Raw genomic sequence first — 16,954 nt, forward strand, 5'->3', positions numbered from 1 at the left:
GTGTTTAGAGACCATTGCACCACAAAACCTCTGGAGCTTTAAATACTTTCTAGCATTTCTTTCTGTTATTGTGGAAATTACTCTCATATCTACATCCAGAAATGTAAAACAGTCATCATTTTTAAGGAAATTTTCTCAGATATGAAATGCTTCTCATTGCTAGCCCATACAGCTCCTCTGAAAAAAAAAAAAAAACAACCAACAACAACCACCAAGCAGCAAAGTTATCAACACCTTCTCTCAGAAATGTGTCTGCCTGCACTCTGAAACCATTTCAAAAAAGTCACAAAACTTTTCAAGGTCTTCCGTCTAAGGTTTCCTTTGTAGTTCTCTGGACAGATTAGAGTACATAATGTGAAATTCAATGAGGCATGCATACACATCCCATGCACATACAGGCCAGCCTAAAACAGCCACTTAGTCCACAAAGATGATGTCACCCCTGTTTATGCTTAACTCTTCCTGAGTGTAGATGACGTGTAGTCTTTCATGTTTAAAAATCATTGCTATCTGTTTGTTTTTTACTTTTATTTATTAGGCTTCTAATAACTTTACAGTATAGTCATTATAAAAATGTATATGTATTATTTTGCTGCCTGCCAGAAAACATATATGCCCACAGCACAAACATAAGAAAAAGTCAGGATCAAGGTGTAGATAGGATGTTCTTATCCAGGTAGAAATAAAGTATTTTTATTTTTAATAAATGGAAATCCATATTGTTAAGGCATGGTTATAATGCTGAAACACATGGTTAAGGTTTGGGAAGAGTTTTAATTACAGTTTATGGAAACCCAAATGTTAACTGCCTGTTTGTGACTGAATGGTAACTCATTTTTCAGGAGAAAATTGTGAGGTTGGGTAATTGTCAAATGTGTTTGTAATTTGTAGGACACTGGGCTGTTTCACGAGGGCTGGTACTGAATAATATGACGGGGGGTTATCTTGAAACAGTGATCCTCATCTTGATCCTGACAGTTCTAACAGTGGGTGTTTTTTTTTATAAACATCACAAACTGCTGGTGGGTGTTGCCCTTGAGATGCTTATAAACAGAAACCTTTGTCTTCTTTGAGATACGGTACTGTACAAAATTCTTGAGCTATCTCATGTCTTTATATTTTTCTAAGAAAATGACAAGTAGGTGCAGTAATTTATCAAAATGTGCATGCATAAATAGAAGTGCAGGGTATAAGTCAAAAACTGAATTTGTACTTTTTTAACAAGCTGGTATTGCACAGTGGATCAAAATATGACGGCCCTTTTCTGTGTTCATAAGTCTGTTAATTTTCAAAAGATCTCCAACACCACTGGCTAACATGCAGCACCGTGACAGAGCCCCCACTGTGTGTTACAGATGGCTGTAGACACTAGCTTTTGTACCTTTCTCCTTTCCTGCTCTGCATGTATTGATGACCATTCAAACTAACTAACTGACTTTCAGTCAGTTTTGTCTGTTTCTCTTCCTAGCCAGTCAGTTTTGGCACTATAACCTATAAACACAGAGTTAATGAAACAGAAGCTGGTCTGTGGCCTAAAACAAAATGCAAAGCTCCTAGACAGAACACCAACCGTAGTCCTGAGAATTGAATCTTGTGTGTATTTTGTGACAGCAGTGGCTCAAAGAAAGCAGTCTTTAAATTATTTTATTGTTAAATCATCATCTAATAAACTGGCAAATTGATACAGTTAGTTGATCAGGGCTATAAATCAACAACCTTGTCAGTCCCATAAAAACTATATTGTGCTGCAGGGTTTTTCAATGCTAGCATTTCACCCATGTGTAATAAAGATATTTCACAGACTTTTCCATATATAGGTTTACCAAATAGGAATCATATTTAGGTCCTACTAAGGTAATGTCTACATTACCTGCTTAATTTAATTAGAAGCATTTAATTGACTATATTTTTCACAAATCAAAGCACTTCCTTTAGGGCTTGGATCAATATGAATAAATGCCATATAAATGCCAACGCTCGTCCATATCAGTTAAATCGTCGACGGTGGTGATCTCAGCTCATACACCATGGTTGTAGGGGAAGGAGGCAGGAGGGAGAATGCCTTGAAACAGAGGGGAGCTTCTCTGAACCATTACCCATCAGCCCCTCCTCTCTCACAGGGCAAATCCCACGGGGAGAGAGGGTGTCCACGGAGGATACGTTGTCTTGTGTGAGTTAATAGGGGATTACACATGTTAACATCTATCTCACAGTACACTTGGCCAAAGGGGTTCTGCTATAGGGGTTAGCATATGAATAAGGAATAAGGGGTTGATTGAATAGCGGCTAGGGTGAGTGAGAGCTGCCACTCGAGGTGGAGCGATGGGGTAGATTGACTAGGATGAGACACAAAGACCTAAATCACTTTTAGAGATGGAAGAGGAAATATCACACTCCACTGAAGGATTTGTCTCTGCCGCCATTACAGGATTTGAAGTGGGGAAAGTGGATTTATAAATTATTCATTAAAAGGTGAATTTTAAACTAGACCATTTGGTATTTTGGTCCATGTTCATTGTCAGGATGTTCTCTTTAACTTCTTGGTTTGAATTAAAACGACAAAAAAGGTCATTTTTGACTGGGAGACCGTTTTTGTTTCCAGTTTGCTTCTCATCAGTTCAGGTCAGAAGTGCTCCTATATTTCTAAAAATGATTTGTAGTGGTTTGTAATAGAAGGTGCTTGTAAATCATGTCAACAAGAATATTATTGTGGGATTTAAATTGGAGGACTTGGTGGTGAAAATATTACACTAAACCTTGTCAAAACAGTCCACGGGTTTAACATGTGCTCTCTAAAGCATTGGAATAGTTGTAGTTCTCACAGAGTAGTTTAGATGGAAGAGTTTGTTTTCCCCAAATTGTATTCATCTTAGTGTTGTCCTGAGACCTAGTGATGAAATTGACATGCAGCACAGACATCAGCAGAGCTCTCTGGGGGAGCAAGGTGTTTATTTCCTGAAGGTCAGGCCTTTTGTGTGGAGAAACTTCTTGCCAGATGAGATAGGGAGTAAATTGCAGATCTATCATTCACTCCCTCCCTCCTTCTCTCCCTTCTCTTCCTTGTATTCTCTACCTTCCACCCAGTTTCTCATTCTTGGCATTCTCTTCTCATTTTGCTTTCTAATGTGCTCTCTCTCTACTGTTCCTCATATTTTCATCTTCATCCTTGGCCATCTATCACCAAAGATTATTTGGAATCACCTTCTCCATACTCTTTGTACTTGATTCTTCTCTTTTCTTTGCCTCTCACACATTCTGTCTCTGCTTCTGTGAAATCAGTGGAGGAACCCTTGGCACGATCTGTGATTTATAGCTCACTCTGAGCACACCCTTATCAGGTGCAGGCAAGGCTCGCTGTGCTGCCGCCTGCATCTGAATGACAGCGGAGAACCAGTCGCATTATGCTTTGCAGCCTCGCCTCCTGCATTCTGGACACTGCAGATTACATCTAGCCCCTTGATTTATGGACGCCATTTTGGCTCCTGAGAGGGACATGAAGGGGAGTTTAGAGGTTGGGGGGTATAGGATGGTGGATGTGGTTTCCAAGGCCAGCGTCTTGGCCAAAGATAATTTTGAAGGGAACCTCCTGGAGGTGTATTTCATATGCATATGTGTGGATAAAAAAACACGATGTGTGTTTGTGCATTGTATTCATGTGCATGAATCTGTAGGAAGGTGTGATTTATCATTTTGTCAGGAGGTTTTCTGCTCAGGTATTGACAGTGCCTATTGTTAGAAGCAGAATGGAGGCACACTGACATTAAAAGTTCAGCATAATATCAAATAAATATACCTTTTATTGACCGTTGATGGTATAAAAGGTTTTTGCAGATACTAAATCCTTTTTTTTTTCATCTTTCTGTGTAATTGAATCATTGCCATGTGCATCTCTGGAGATAAGATGTTATTTGAGAGAATTATTTAAATAAAAAAAAGTGTTAGCTAATGTAATTAACAAGGAATTATCACAGCTGCAGTTCTTTGTAGGAAAGAAGTAATTATGTAATCTAACACATTAAATGAGGAAAATGAGCATCACATCTAAGACTTAAACACAGCAGGCATTTTGCATTGACTCTACTTAGTGATCTGTTTTCTTTTCCTTTTTTTGGTTACTGTTGTATGTTAAGAAAATTCAGTGAAATGACACTTTAGAGCAGAAGCTTCAGTGATTAAAAAAACAACCCACAAAATAAAACCAACCTCTCTGTCCATCTGAGGCTGCTTCATCCCATCATTTCTTTATTTATGTCCTATATGAAATGACACATTAAAGTTAAGTGAAATAATTACTTGGGTCATAAAAATGATAGTTTTGGTTTAGTTGTCCAGACAGTTAGATTTCAGAACTGGTTATGTCTCTTTTCCTCTTATTGTGGCAAAGCACCACTTTATTGTTTGCTTTGAAAAACATTGTGCAGATGACCAAATTCCTCAGCCTATGACTAAGTTTAGAATTCAGAAAATGAGACTCGCCAAGCAATTCCACTCAAATAACTTACTTGTCTTTGCTACCGCCATTATCTTTATAATATACACAAATAAATATAATTCAATTATGTGAAAGATTACATTAGAAGATGCCAAATATAAAAGATAAAATATTTGTGAATTGTAGGCGATGGTAATGCGTAGAACTAATAAAGGCTTAATGCATACACCAGGCTGTGACCTTTCTAGTCTTCCCGCTCTCTCGCTTGGGGCTGCTTCCATTCTGCAACAGCTGTGAATAAATGTAAATATACATGTAAATGTCATTCTCTTGCAGTGAAGTTCCCCTTTCCTGTGTTCCCTGACCAGACCTGTAAAATGGCCGCCAATGCAGTCTCCAGTGGCACGCAGCTTACTGATAAATGTCTCTCTGAATACATTTCTACAGCAATGAAAACCGAAGGCTTTTAGAGGAGGATGTCTTGGTACAACCAAAATAGAAGGAAGGTCTAGAAACCCATAGGAATGTTGCCTCGTGTTCCAAAGGCAGAAAAAAAGCTCTGGCTTAAAGTGGGTTTCATAAGGACTTGTTGTTATGGTTCTTGCAATTGCCAAGCGGCGAGAGCTAAGTGGAGATAATGTCCTTGTAGCTCATCAGACTGTAGAAAAGCAATGTGGGCAGCAATCTTAGTGGACAGATGGCTAAGATGACTAAAAGTCACGCCGCAAAGCACAGATCCACGTCCTTGTGTTTTTATGAACATATTGCCTCATGTAAATAGAGATGTAGATAATAATAATATATATATGTGTATGTACAAACGGATACCTGGCCAATAGGACAATAGAAATTACAAAGTATAACAAATAATAATATATCAAGTAAAGAAAATGACAGAGTTTCTGCTCTAAATTGTCATTTATAAGATCACATTGTGTTGACACTCTACAGTCTGTTTATATCTCTCTCCGTGTATGAAAGAAACATACAAAAACTAAAAAAAAAGGTCGTGGAAAACAGCCCACTAAGTGTATTGTATCATATTCACAATCATTCAAATTCACGAGTGTCAAATGTGAAGTATCAGACCTGAAAATAATGATTGTTTTAAACTTTTGATTAAATGTGCTGTGGAAATGTCAGTGTGTGCCAAAACCTCAAACCCCTGGTAGCTAACCATAGTTAATTCTTTTTTTCATATACATGAAAAAAAAAATTACTAGGCCTGCATTTACCACTGATACTTGCCCCATGTGGCATATTCTGTACTTTGCTTCCAAATACACATAGCCACACACATCTTGATAATACGTAGACACAAGACACCTTGAAATAGATAGACAGCATGAGACCAGTCACAAACTATACTACTCACCTATCTCTCTCTCTCTTACACATTCACATGCACAAACACACACAAAGTGGTACCAGGCAAGACTTGGAAGGGGTCCTGGACACTGTCATGGGTCCACACGTCAAATGAGCCAGGGAGCTGAACAACAACAATAACAACAGGAGTTAGAGCATATGGGGCTTGGTACCAGCTGAGAAAGGCCACAGAGGTCTGCTGTGTGTGTGTATATATATGTGGGTGTGTGTAAGAGAGAGGAACAAAGAGTGAATTAGCGATAATAACTGAATTCAAGTGCCTAGAAAGTAGTATAAAGTATATTTGGGAGAGTGGGGGCAAATAAGACAAGACTACTTGTTTTTTCTAAGGTGTTCGCCGAGGAGGCAATATAAATAATATAAATGTGTGTATTTGTGTCAGTATAAAAGCAGCTAAGAATAGGAAATGTTTGGGTTCCCTGAATCATTTGCTAACATTTTCACACAATTCATTTTATGTGAAAAGGTTAGTTAAATAATCAATTGGTGGACTGACAAGTAGCATTTTTATAAACTGACTTGATCAAAGATGTAAATTGGCACATTATCATGGTGGAGGGTTACATGGCTTACATAGCTCCTGAGTGATCCCAGGAGCTATGTCATTTGGGGTAATGAGCCCCTGGTGGAGTCCTAAAAAATACTGGCTTAAGGGGCCAGAGCGAGTGCAATTCAAAGCACTCTGAAGAAAACATCTAGACAGCCACCAGCCTCACCTGAAACAGTATTCCCAGGGCCCCGCCCTGAAGCAAGGCTTGCAGGAGAGCCTTGCTGGGAAATGCCTGTGGCCAGGCGCTACTTCATGGGCAGCAAACAAGCCACATGGGTCAACCCATCACCTGCAGATTCAGAGCTTTGTGGATTAGGTCTCAGAGGCTTTGGCGGTCCGGTCCCAGGGTGCCTGAACTGGCCCTAGGAGAACATGAATCCTCAGTTGTGAGGAAACCTACTTTAAATCTTAGAGATTTAAAGGAGGTATAGTCAAGCTTCCCTGAATGTACAGGATGGGTCTCAAACAAATCTGCTGTGTAGGGGCTGGACTTTAATCCACGCTGAAGTTGTCCGCATCAGAGGTTGTAAGCTGTGGGTGGATATACTCCTGGAGAGGAGGTCTATAGAGGAGGAGAGGAGAAGGTTGTGTCTTTAGAGTGGAGAACAGCCTCTGCCATTATCATACCTAAGTTCCCAGCCTTCCACAGGACTGGTGCTGGAAGGTCCCCCATCTGATGACTGCATTTTCCTACTAGGGATTTCAACATATAATGTTCTTGGACTTGCGATCTACTTACACTTTGTTTAAACACCACGTTCCAGCATAAGGATGTAAAAAAAAAAAAAAAAAAAAGACTCAATTGAGCCCAGATACACCTTGGGGCATAGTTCCAATGCTGAGCACGCACAGCTTCAGGCCTAAGTTTATTGCACCTATCTGGGAACCCCTGAACCAGATGGTGGACACCAGAAGTAAAAAGAGCCATCAAGCTGAAATCTAATGTGGTTAAGTTCAGAGACTTTGGAAACAGTCCCAGTAACTGCTTTGGCAGTAGCTGAAGCAACAGTTTGTGTTTGCAGGAGTTTGCAAGGGTAACAGGAGGACAACTTGCCCATCAGCAGAACGAAGGTTACTGGGTTAATCAATACAGTCGTTGATGGCTGTGCCCTAGGATTGGATGAGTTTCACTCCAAGTTCTGCAAGCCGGTCTTGTTGACAGAACACGCTGGATAGAACTGACATTCACTGGCATCAGTGTCTCTTGAGCTAGTTTGAAGATCTAATGCATTTTTATCATGTACATCTTCAAATTGAAGCTTTAATTTTTCAAAATGGTGGATCATATAATTTAATAGTTAATCAGAATACCCAATCAAGAAATCAACCTCTAAAAATAAGTTCTTGATCTCAAATAGTAGCTTGGTGATTTTTGCAATGAAAGTGCAGATCTCGATTCATTATTTAGACCAGAATGCATATTTTTAATGAAACAATTTCTGTGATTTTTTTTTTTTTTTTTTTTTTACTTTCTCCCTTGAAGAACTTTGAAATAATGTGTATTAGTCTATGTATATATCATTTTAAACATGCAGTACAGTTACCAATGGCATATACCACCACAGAATGACCAAATGAGAGCAATGGGTATATTCTGAGTGTTTTAATATAAGTCTCATAAGAAGGAACTGACTTTCATCAGTCATAAAGATTTTGTTCCATGACATTCTGCCTACAAGCAGAAATACATTTCAGCTACAAGCCATCAGATATTTGTTAGACTGGAGAGTAGAAATCAAAACTGGACTTCAAGTACATAGCCTGAGCAATAAAGTAAAAGTCAGAGAAATTGTGAACTGCAGAGGGCAAACACTTTAAGGCAGCAGATTAAGGAGCTGCAGAGCAGGGATTACCCACCATGAATAAAATAGCACCTGCTGGGCTGGTGTTTATCTGCCTCCTTGCTCTGTATACACACTCTACCACACAGCACTCACAATAAATACATGTCTATGGCAAAGTCAGGCAGACTGAAGCAGCGTACATGTACACAAAGAATTACACCGAGAGTGGAAACACGTATTCAGATAGACTAAGTTCAGGTGGACATTGAGTACTTTGTTCTGTAATTTTGTGCTGTAATTATGATTGCATGCACACTGTTCTCCTTTCTTGTAATTTGAATCTTTTGGATGGTTTCCAAACGATTTGTGAGATTCTCTTTATGTTTTCTATAAAACGTGATATCATTGCAGGTGGATCCGTTGTCACTAAGTGAAAGGTTTTCTATTTCTTTCATTCTGTCATCATGTCATTAATGCACATTTATAAAAATATTGCTTTAATTAATATATTTTCAACACTACACCTGCAGAAAGTAGTAGTGCTTAAAGTGGGCATACATTCACCCAGAGTTAAGTAGGGTTAACCAAACATGAGCCAAAACACTAGTATACTGTACACACTTGGCCTGTGATTTCATCTGAAAGGCCCACTTGTAATGCTATCACTCTCAAAGTCAATTTTTGCACTTTTGCTCTTATAATCCCAATTACAGAGCTCATTCAAAGTGATGGATAATGCTTCTCGTAGTGCCTAGCGAAAACAATTTGGCCGCTGTACTTGGGGAAACCTAAGAGGCGAGTCACGCCACACACATCATTTTTCAGCTTACATTTACAGGGCTCGTAAGAGCACGGGTTGTAAAGTGACTTCTCAGTGAGTTGATTTTGGCCAAAATGGGCACTATGGTCAACACATACACACATACACAAGCAGAGAGTGAAAAGAAAAAAGTGGAGAGAGAAGGGAAATAAATAAAATATGAAGAGAGAATACAAGACACTCAGAACATTTAGGGGTGAAAAAAAAGGCAAGATCATGAAACGTTGAGTAAGGATACAGACAATAAGAAAGGAAAACCAAACAACAGACCAATGAGAGAAAGTAAAGGTTGATGTACCACAATTGCAGGCTCCAGGCATCGTAGCTTAGATTGAACCTTTCAGCAAGAGGCTGGTGTGGTATAAGGTAAAAAATGGGCTAGTTACACCAGGTTCCTGATGACATGAGTCCTGGGAGTGTGTGAAGTAATTCCTGCAGCTATGGTTAGCTACCAGGGGTTTGAGGTTTGGCACACATTGACGTTTCCACAGCACAAGCATGTTTTCATGTGATATACTTCTGCTCACTATGTGAGTTTGTCCGACATCTAAAGTTTCCCATCTAATTGTCAAATTAATATTTTCTAACTTTTCAAATCGTTCAGTTTACAAAATTCTGTCAGCTGAGTTGGAATAAATACATTTAATTAAATTAGACTGCACCCAGAGGAAAGAGATGATTATAAAAAACAAAATTAAATCAAATTAGACAGAAACACATCAACAAGAAAAGTGGGAAAAAAATGTCTAAATGTTGCTTATTACTGAAAAGAATGTTACTGGTCATTTAGGTAGTGGACACATTTGCACTGAGACAGAGGAAAAGTGGTTCCATAAGAGTAGGGCACAACATGCATGACATAAATTATAAGTATGATTGATTTAATTAAACTACTAACAAATGACCCCTCTGGATCAAAAAAGATCTGTGATTCTGAGAATTAAAGGAATTTTCTTGATTGAACAGTTTTGTATCGATCACTGCAAAAATCCTACATTTCAGGCCACTATGATGCTGAAAGGATAATGCAGCACTTCAGTAATAAGATACCACAGCATGTGGATGGTCCAGGTTCAGCGTTCATTGCCAAAGTAGTTTTTGCCTAACCACAACTTACCACAACCTCCCACAGATTATGCAGATCTTGTTAATAGTCTCACTCGGGTGGTGGTGTTGAAACTACAGAATATCTATTGTTATTGACAACGCAATTAGCTGATAATGTGGTTATCAGGCGTTAATAGCAAGAGTTAATGTGCTACACCTAGCCTAATGGTGTGAAATATTATAATTTTTTTTTCTTTTATTTCTTCTATCGATAATCTTTTTTTTTTTTAAATCAGTTTCTTACTTCTGCCATCATCTACAGATTCTTGCTCTCTCATGTAATTGAATCTTTTTCTTTCCCCTTACATCTCATTGTGTATCATTGTGGCAGTTCTCTCGAGCCTTGTGTTCCGTTTTTTTTCCACCGCTGCCTTTCTTTAAGCCTCTCTTCCTATTGTCTTCAATTGACTTGAGTTGTTTGTCCCCCTATCTGTCCCATTTTTAGCCCTTCGCCAAATCACCCTCCGCTCCATATCTCGTCTCCTAATTTCCCTTCACCTATAATTTTATGTTTTAACACTCTCTACTTGTTTCCTCTTCCTCCATGTTCCGTCCCCTTTAAAATCGCCATGACCTTATTTTGACTGATATGAGTCTTTTATTAAGCCCCTTATCGTTCCCCTTTTATTGTCACTGTTATTTTTAATTATAATGATTACTTAACCAGGTAGGCCTGATTGAGATCAGAATTTTCGTCTTTTGCAGTGACCTGAACAAGAGAGCAGCAAAACATACTCCCACAAACTGTACTCCCTTATCTCCTCTTGGTTCTTCATCTTACTGTATTTCCCACATCCCTTCTACTCGTCTTTTTACTCTTTCCTTCCAACTCTCCCAGATTTCAAACCCCTCCTCCTCTCCACGTCCCTGTGGCCGTTCCCCAGGCTGTTGGGTGTGGAGGGCGCTGGCTGGCGGCGTGATGGATGACCATTAAGGCAGCTTATTGGAAACAGTCTGATTTATGGGCAAGTGCTGCCTCGGCCTAATGGCTTCATTTCTTTCTGCCGCCACATGATGTCACAGCCAAGGTCACCGCGGCAACGGCCCCCCTTTGTTGTGGCTTCGCTCGCTGATGACCTGAGAGGGATAGAGGGATGGAGAGGAGAGAGAGCGAGAGATGAAGGAGGAGAGAGAAAAGGGGGTTTGAGGTTTGTTTGCGAAAGGAGGGAGGTGATGTATGAGTGTGTGTAGGTGAAACGGGTTGCGTTTGCAGAAATGCTTTAGAATGAATTCTGTTTGGTATGGAAAATGAGTTTTTACTGCTTATCCTTCACCCTCTTCTCTAAATTGTCCCTTTTTCTTACTCTACCTTGGTTGCACTTCCTCTCCATTTTCCTCATGCTCTCTTGTGCTCAGTAAATTGAAAACTCTTTCTCCCCCCTCTCCTCCTTCGTCGCTTTCTCTTTCTTCTTTTCCCTTTCTTCCATACCCCAATGACAGAATGCGATAAAACACAGACACACACACACACACACACACTCTCACACAGCTTTACGGCCTTCCCTCAGACAGCTATTACTCACTTCTACTTTAAATGAGTGCCGTCAAATATATGGGCCCGCCATTAAGAAGCCGATCAATAAAAATGCCATTAGGGGTGGAGTAAAAATGCTGATATTAGTGAAGCTCAAAACAAAATATTTGATTTTCTGTCTGATAGTTAGTGAGATGGGGCTCTTTGAAGAAGCTTTGAGCAGAGATTGGGTCAAGGGGATGTGGGTTTGCATGGTTTTTGAGGTGTACCGTGTCTTGCAGTCAGTTCTTTACCTAGGGATGTTTACTTGAATGTCTATACCATATTCCCATCTTCTAGCCAAAATTTCTCACCAGGTTAGTCTGAGCAGGTGGCACTCTCCACTCTGCTTGAACGTTGTGGACCATTTTACCAGCCCATTATGTTTTTATTGATAGATCTAATTAGCTTATACAGTACAAGTCTAAGATATAACTTATTGGATATAACTTAAATGTATCAAAAATACTTTAAGAAATGATCTTTGGTTATGTTTAAGTTTATACTCTATGTAATTGCATATTTACCAGTGATCTGTAGTCTAGTAGTCTAATAGCTGTTTTATCTTAGAACGCAGATATTTTATATTTAGATGTTAAAGTTGTAACAAACCCGATGTTTTCTTCACTATAACTGTGACGAAAAAGGAAATTTGTAGTTTTTAAAGGGTCCTATTTGATTAGTTTCTTTCTGTGAGTGTTTATACTCTGTGGCTTGCTCTAAATGCCTGTGCATGTGTGTTTTCTAAAATTAGATCAGCGTTTGTCATGTGTAGCATATAAGAACATATATGTGTGTAGGTGTGTGTGTGTGGGGACGACTTTTTACTCATTTGTTTTGTTTAGGTTCGTTTTATGCGCTCTGGCTCGTGAGTTTTAATCACTGTGTAAATACAGAAGTCTGACTTCATTGGTGATTTATTTATTGACTACAGACGTGGAGGGTAGACCACTGAGTTCTGGGAACCAGAGATTCTCGACCTCTACAGGGCTCATGCACAATGTGTGTCACTGTGTTTTACTTTAAATGGCTGTTGAGACACAGATCACAAACTATTTTGTGTTGCTTATTAATTGCAGAAGAGTTCAACAGTGTGCAAAACTTCAGTATGTACGTTTTGTGTGGTCATAATGGTCGGAACATTGTAATTCTGTATTTATATCGTTAATTTTTTTTGTTTCAAAACATTTTGTTAACCTGGTCAACATGCACATATGCACTAAACTACGTAAGATGTTAATCATTTAAATATTTAACGCCACACCTTGACAGAGATATTTTCTTTGATTTTATATTCCAATCTTTCCCACGACAGTTGCAGAGAGCACACAGAGAGTCTTAAACAGCCTGAAATGCTCATTTTAGCCCAGTATTCACCTGATTTTACATGTGGGCAACACACACATATTACATCACATTAGTAATCCCCGTTTTTGCCCATGTGCTGTTAATTTAACCTGCTGCTGTTTGTTTAGCTGTCATGACTGATGTGGTCTTCCTCTCCTGATGTTTATGGTCACTTGTCTGTTAGCTTTACTTTTTTTATTTGGAAAGGTGTGTCTGGTCTACAAAACAGCTTCTAGACATGAAAAACTGTCCAGAATTGATCCAGTATGGCAAAAAACCCCACAAGTATGTAACACAGATGTGAAAAGGATATGACTGTATTTGAATTTGAACACGATTCTGTGGCGTACGCTCAAATATGGTTTCTTAGGTAATGTTTTATATAAATGCTATTATTACATTTGTACCAAACTTAGAGCTGATATAGAACTTGTTGTGTGGACAGTTATAACAACATGAAATAGTACCGTATTTTCACGACCATAAGGCGCACTGTGCTAAAAGGCGCAGTCTCAGTTATGTGTGCCCTTACTGTATTTAACACACACATAAGGCGCACTGGACCATAGGGCGCATACAAGTACCGTATGCGTATTTAAAAATAAAGCGGGAGCAAACCTGAATTCGGTACCTTACTCACATTTCTATTGCCGGTAATCGTCATCATCAACAACACACAAGCATACAAGTGTGCCTATTTAAAAATAAAGCAGGAGCAAAACAAAGTTTGGTACTCACATTTTTATCATCAATCAAACCCATCGAAGTCCTCATCCTCTGTGTCCGAATTGAACAGCTGCGCTAAATCTCCATCAAACATGCCAGGTTCACTGTCTTCACCGTCAGAGTCACTTTCCGTGCCGTGCGGCTCCTCGGAAATGATGCCGGCTTTTGCGAAAGCTCGAACAACAGTGCCAGCAGACATGTTAGCCCAAGCATCTACAATCCATTGGCAAATTGTGGCGTAACTCGCCCGGCGCTGCCTTCCACTCTTAGTGAAACTGTGGTCTCCACCGGTCATCCATCGCTCCCAGGCCGCTCGCAGCCTTACTTTGAACGGGCGGTTCACACCGATGTCCAGCGGTTGGAGTTCCTTTGTCAGGCCTCCCGGAATGACAGCAAGCTCACAGTTCATTTGCTTCACAAGTTTTTTCACATCGGCTGTGAGATGGGCACGCATAGTCACAGATCAACAGCGATGGTGATGCGTGGAAAAAACCACCTGGTCTCCTTACATACACCTCCCTCAGCCAGTCTTTCATCATTTCCTCATCCATCCAGCCCTTTTCATTTGCCTTAATGATGATTACTGCTGGAAACTTCTCTTTAGGCAAAGTCTTTCGCTTAAAAAAATCACCATAGGCGGCAGTTTCTGTCCATTAGCATGGCAGCCAAGCACAACAGTAAAAGAAGACTTTTCATACCCCGTTGTGCGTATCGCTACCGTGCTGGTCCCCTTCTTCTCCACAGTGTGACTCACCGGGATGTCAAAAGTGAGCGGGACCTCGTCCATGTTTGTGATGTGGCTGGGCTGGATGTTTTTGTCGCCGATGTGTTTGCTGCAGTAGGAGCGGAAGATGGCCAGCTTTTCCTTATAATCCGCTGGAAGTTGCTGCGCTACCGTAGTCCTGGTCCGGATGGAAAAATGGCACCGTTTACTAAAAAGTGAAAGTGAAACTGCTTTTAGCCGAATGGTGACCGTCGAAACGCTTCTCCCGCTCGCGCTTTGCTCGATGATCCACCGCTCGAGTCTTTCCTCCAACTCGAGCCACCTCGCCTTATGTCCGCGGAAACTCAGCTGCGTTTTCTTGACCTGCCGGAGCTTGTTTTCCAGCTTCCTCCATTTGCGAACCATCGATTCGTTAATCTTAAATTCTCTCGCCGCTGCTCGATTTCCATGTTCCTCCGCGTAGCTGATGGCCTTCAGTTTAAACTGTGCTTCGTAAGCGTGTCTCTTTGCCATTTTCAGGGTTGTTAAAACAACGATGTCCTGCATAATGCACATACCTGTTCTTTTATACAGGTATGTGCGATTGTCCCGGTATATACGATCAACGCCCACACTTCACCCTTTAACGTTCTCATGGTGTTCTCTACTACGTCCTCCTTACAACACATAGGGCGCACCGCGCTATAGGGCGCGCCGCACTTTTTGAAGAAAATCTAAGACTTTTAAGTGCGCCTTATGGTCGTGAAAATACGGTATTTAAGTTGGCATTTGGTGAATCAGACACGCACATACTCACACAGAAATATAAGAAAACGGTTCATGCTCATGTTTAAAATTTATCTACCATTCTGTCTGACACATCAGCAAATTTTTCTCAGAGATGACAAATTATTAAAATAATATTTTCAAGGATATGTATGTAAACCGCTGTGTTTAGAAAAGAGCACCACGGAAAACAAAGATAAGAATAAAGAGTTTAAGTTGCAGGCTAGTATATGTTGAAAATAACATGTGAGTAGGTGGTAAAGGTGTGACTGCAGACGGGAGCAACAACACTCCTAAATCTCAGGCTGCTGCCCACCACGCAATTCTCTTGATAGGCAGCACAGTATTCTTGTGATTTATGATGAAACCTTCTCTCAATTTATCACGGGTGGCAGGAATGTATAATTCAAAACATTTTCTGTTTTGCTGCATGTGTTGGTTCCCTCCATCTCACCACACCTAACACCTTTCCATCATCACTACACACCAAACGTGCTCTTCCCTTTTTTTTTTCTTTTCTTTTCTTTTTAAATTTGCTGAATGCACACACAGGTATTTTAAATCATGTGTGGCACGTGAGTCATTGTATGTTTCCCACTGAAGACACCTGGTGCGGGAAGATGGCACTAAAACACGATCAAATGTTACAAAAACATGACAGCACTTCCCTCCCTCTGTGTTTGATGTTCATTTGACTGTTGCTCTAATGTTCCTGTGTAGGTGAGTATGTGTGAATGATCCGCGTGGATGAGCATCTGTGTTTTTCTTGTTTCATACATTCACTTCATGTTTTTCCATCAATCGCTACCCTTTTGTGGTAGAGATGTTTGTGTGCTTCAGTGGTTCCAGGAGCTATTTTATCAAGGGCAAAATAATGCAGTGCAAAATAATCCTGGTTGAAAAGAACAGACAAAGTGCAATTAAAACACTCCTGTGAAGACAGCATCCAGGCACCCAGCAACCTCACCTGCACAATACTTGGAGCCCACCTTAAAGCTGGGTTTTGTGGATGACCGAACAGAACACACCCCCAGCTGGCTTTTAGGGGTGTTGATGTCATTTATCTGGTGAAGAAGGTGACTGAATTTGTGTTTGCTTTATATCAACCCCTCCAATACCAAAGTCTGCTGATAGCAGCAGCCAGGCCTTATCTCAGTGGCAAAGTACAGATTGATGCTGCTCATCTGTGGGAATGGGGCTTTAAAAGAAATCTACCCTCCGCTCCTTCCTTACTCTTTCACTGCTGATTCCTTCTGCCTTCTTCAACCATGATATTCACACAGATCCAGCCAGCGAGCCACTTCAATAGCTCTAAAAGCTCTAGTAAAACAGGACTCAATACCTGACTTACATTAGACAGCTCATGAAGATAATTCCCTATAAATAGCTTTGCATACCTTGAGACTTAAAAGGAAAATCTTTACTGTAAATTTCAAATTTTGTGTTGTTACATTAATAACAGATAATAACTTAAATGTTTAATTATCTGGAATGTCCTCTGAAAATCAATGATATAAACTATATGAACAGCTTTCTTTTCTGTTCTGTCTGGTTTTATGAACATTTAACCAAGTATTTTGGTGATAAACACTTCTGAGCTGACCTGGACTCACCCTCAAGAACTTGAATATCTCTTGCAGTATTCGGTCACATTCTTCCTGCGAGGATTTTCTTTGGAATTCATAACTGCCATTCCAAGAATATCTGGAATTTTATACAAGAAAGTATTCCTGTAGCTGCTAATTTAGAGAGGGAAACAATTATGGAAGCATGGCTGATCAGAACAAATGCTGACTC

The 16,954-nt window shown here is 40.0% G+C and overlaps 1 long non-coding RNA gene across 1 annotated transcript in view; it reads left to right on the plus strand.

The window, feature by feature from the left end:
- LOC113034829 (uncharacterized) overlaps window positions 1-16,954 on the plus strand; it is a 100,830-nt gene that overhangs the window by 40,919 nt on the left and 42,957 nt on the right. The gene's annotated exons all lie outside the window — the stretch shown is intronic.

This window comes from Astatotilapia calliptera, chromosome 13 (genome assembly GCF_964374335.1).
Source record: "Astatotilapia calliptera chromosome 13, fAstCal68.1, whole genome shotgun sequence".
In the NCBI taxonomy this organism is placed as follows: Eukaryota; Metazoa; Chordata; class Actinopteri; order Cichliformes; family Cichlidae; genus Astatotilapia; species Astatotilapia calliptera.